This window comes from Tursiops truncatus, chromosome 3, assembly GCF_011762595.2.
Source record: "Tursiops truncatus isolate mTurTru1 chromosome 3, mTurTru1.mat.Y, whole genome shotgun sequence".
Lineage (NCBI taxonomy): Eukaryota > Metazoa > Chordata > Mammalia > Artiodactyla > Delphinidae > Tursiops > Tursiops truncatus.
In genome coordinates, this window is record NC_047036.1 from 36,392,066 (window position 1) to 36,396,118 (window position 4,053).

The 4,053-nt window shown below is 40.1% G+C and overlaps 1 pseudogene; it reads left to right on the forward strand.

Annotated features, from left to right (window-relative positions):
• Window positions 1–615: 615 nt before the first annotated feature.
• On the forward strand, window positions 616–1,311 carry LOC101330030 (zinc finger CCHC domain-containing protein 17 pseudogene; annotated as a pseudogene).
• The last annotated feature ends 2,742 nt before the right edge of the window (window positions 1,312–4,053 follow it).

The window sequence follows — 4,053 nt, forward strand, 5'->3', positions numbered from 1 at the left end:
TATAATTGCTTTACAATGGTATGTTAGTTTTTGCTTTATAACAAAGTGAGTCAGCTATACATATACATATATCCCCATATCTCCTCCCTCTTGCGTCTACCTCCCACCCTCCCCATCCCAACTTTGTACTAGGTGGTCACAAAGTACCAAGCTGATCTCCCTGTGCTATGTGGTTGCTTCCCACTAGCTGTCTGTTTTACATTTGGTAGTGTATATATGTCCATGCCACTCTCTCACTTCGTCCCAGCTTACCTTTCCCCCTCCCCGTGTCCTCGAGTCCATCCTCTACATCTGCGTCTTTATTCCTGTCCTGTCCCTAATTTAATATATATTGTTGTTTCATTAACATTGAACTCCCTGGCTATAGAACTATAACTCATGTCTTTATGAAGCTTATTTAACACACTTATTTTCTCTGTAAGGCATATAAGAGCCTTCTTGTGCTTAGGAGCACCAGACGACACTTCAGCACATGCTTGGAAGGCATTTTAAGAAGCAGTATCAGGGTGTTTTGAGCAATGCTGCAGCTGGGAGACCTGACGCTGACACCAAGACGCTTGAATTAGCTTTAGCAGAAGATAAATGGAGGAACCACAGAACATTAAGGATGATTCGGGAAGACCCAAGACCATGGAGAACTTGCCTTCTCCCTATACTATTTTCCAAGGAGAGTTGCTATGGTGACAGACTATGGAGACTTTATCAAAATCCCAGGCTGTCGGAAGCAAGGTCTGGTCCATGGAGCTCACATGTCATCCTGTCACGTGGATAAGCCCTCTGAGAGAGTAGACGTTGGAGACAAAGTGTGGGTGAAGCTTATTGGCTGAGAGATGAAAAATGATAGCATAAACGTATTCCTCTCCATGAAAGTTGTCAACCAAGGGACTGGGAAGGACCGTGACCCCAACAGTGTTATCACTGAGCAAGAAGAGAGGTGGCCTTCCAGGATTACACTGGGCAGAAGATCACCCTTGAGGCTGTCCTGAACACTACCTGCAAGAAGTGTGGCTGTAAAGGCCACTTTGCAAAGGATTATTTCATGCAACCAGGTGGGACCAAGTACTCTCTGATACCTGATGAGGAAGAGGAGAAGGTAGAGGCAAAGTTAGCACAGTTTGAAAAGCCTGACCCCATAAGAGATTCTTCTAGAAAAAGAAAGAAAAGCAAAAAAGAAACATATAGACAGAAAGTTATCTGACTGACAGCTCAGACTCTGAGAATGATACAGGCAAGAAGACAAGGCATGCGTCAAAAGACAGCAAGGCAGCAAAGAAGAAGAAAAAGAAGAAGAAGTACAGTGAGGGAGAGTGAAAAGAGTAGAGGGGTTGGTTGAGAGAAGGAACCAGGAGCCTTGTGCCTTGAAGCCCTGGCTCCTGGAAAGACTCAGTCGTGAGAATATGGCCTCCCACCCCATTGACTTCTCTCCCATGGGAGATGGCTTCCCTTCGTGCCACAGGCAGGTTTCAGAGATAGATATCAAAAGCATCTGCCTGAACGGGTTGTTTCCTTATCACTCCTCATCCCTTTGCAAGTGACCCCTGCAGCTCACCCATTCATTCATCCAACTTCCTTCATTCAGCAGAAGTCCTATTACCCTCTCTAGCTGCCACTGCCAGAGCCAGATTCCAATACAGGAGTCCAAGCTAGAGCCACAGGTACTGTTTTGGAGGTGAATCTGGCTGTAGTTGCAGAACAGAGTGATTAGCCCTTCCCTGTTGGCCTGCCCAGATGTTAGGGCTGATTGGTGGGTGATCTCTGCTGCATCCAACACAGGGACAGAGGGAGAATATGGGAAGAATTGGTGCTCACTTTTTCCATTCCCCCTAACATGATTCTACTGTGTTAGAAGTGACAGCCAGAAAACATTGATTGCAGTGACTGAGCTTGTGTGTGACGTTCCTCCAGACCACTGAACCAGACAGCTCAAGCCAAGATCATTGCTTTGTTTTCTTTTTACTATAGTGTTAGTCAGTTGGTTCCACTTTAGGTCTCTGCTTAAATTTCTGGCACCAAAAAAAAAAAAAAAGTAATATCACCAACAAAAAGGACAAAAATGCAAAGAAGTTGTACTAAATAGACAATGAAAGAGATATTTGTTTACATTGCACCTAAAACGAGAAGGCAGAGTATTGTCTTGTTGACCTCAGCTGAGAATGTGATGTAGGATGCCTCAAATTTTTCACAGCTCTGTGTATGTCCACAAAGTACTACAAAAGCATCACAGATATTGTTGTTGGGGTTTATAAGTACATTTTAGTGAGCAGGTGAATGTGCAGATATGGGATCCCCAAATAATGAGAATAAACTATACTATGAAAACTCCGTGATACATCCTGTTATTCAGGTTTTTCTGGGGGCATCAACAGCTAAGCAAATTATAATCAGTGCAGTTGTTATCATATTAGTCTTACTTGTTCTAAGAGTCATAATAAGCTATCTTATTTTTGGTATCCTTCTACCGCCCCAGTTACTTTCCTAGGATTCATCGTCTCTATCGTGTTACTATCATCAGCTCTATAGAGAATCTTATAATCTCTGGAAAAAAAATTCAAGTTTTTGCGATTGAAGCCTGGAAATTATACTAAGCTACGCATGCGTACAATTGGAAGACAGTGTTAAGAATGCTTTTGAACCTCGTTTAAATTCTGAAGTAACACAGATTTTCCTTCTGCTGCCCACAGCCTTCAGGATGGGGAAAAGACAAAACAGTCCTTAAAGAAATTTGCTTTGAATGAGTTCCTGCTTTAGTAAGGTTTTTAGACATGTTTTTTGAATAAAGCAATGTATATTTGCAAAAGCCTCTAAAGTTAGTTATCCAAGAAAAGTTCCACGTAACACAAAGGGAATAGAACTAGGATGTACTTAAAACAGTTCATCTTCCTAAGGTGGCTCTCAGTTATAATTCCATATTGTGATATATGAAATGGAAATATTTTATTTGGTGAGAATTCATTCTTCTTTGAGGTTAATTATGAGAAGACCCCCAAATATCTCCTTTTCAAAATAATTTTTATTGTTCAATGACTGCACTTAAGTGTAAATTAATTTGAAATACATCCTGCTTCAAGAACCATCAGATTTACTTGGCACATTTTGATCTAGTTTTGTGCCTCTCCATCATTTCTGCATCACAGCATTGAAATATGATCAGGTGTTTGTCTTGAGTTTTTCCATTCTCCTATTCGTTCTCATACATTTGGAGTCATTTTTAGATGTTAGGGTATACTCCAGAAAATGAAAGCTATTTTTACTACAAAGCAGATGAATAGACAAACAAACAGCCCTTGCAGAAAATGATATATGTATTATTTATTACACTTAGAATGCCTCCAGGATGAATGTATGTGATTAGCAGAAAAATGTGAAATCCAGTCTTTGCCCTTTATGAAATCACTTTTGGATTTGCTTTAAAAATGTTCTTTATTCTTTAGTCATTAACCATGAATGCCTTAGGAATGAGAAGGTCCTGTTATTCCTTGGACTAAAAGGGCTCTGGGAGATGAGTGATAAATTATGTAGACTACCCAGGACAGTCCATTTTTGAAATGTACTAAAAAATGCCCTTGAGGAATGAATAAATTTGTGTCTTGTCTTCAGAACTCGGTGTACTTCTGTATTGGTTTCATATAGCTTTGGGAGGTGGGCAAGCTATCCCTTTTCCAATCTGTAGAAGACATTAGTATCTGATAAATGAGAAGAATAATCAGCATCTTATATAGTCATTCAGGACACTCAAACCTATTATTACTATTGGAAATTAAATGGCTAACCTAAAAAAAAAGGAGTTTTATTTAATGGTATTGTAACTTTTTTAAGCCTACAGGAATGCTTTTATTTAGAACATTGGTTGTTTGTTCCTTCTTGAGTGCTTGCTCAGATGAGTTGAAAAGGTTTTCCAAAGGACTGGGAACAGATCTTAATATCAGCTTCCAAGTCTTTTCTCGAATCTCTTAACAGGGTTACATACAAAGAATTAGGTATCCCTGGATCTCATTCATAGCCTTGCTTTACCAGCATTTGGGACGGGATCATATGAGATGCTGTCAACACTAG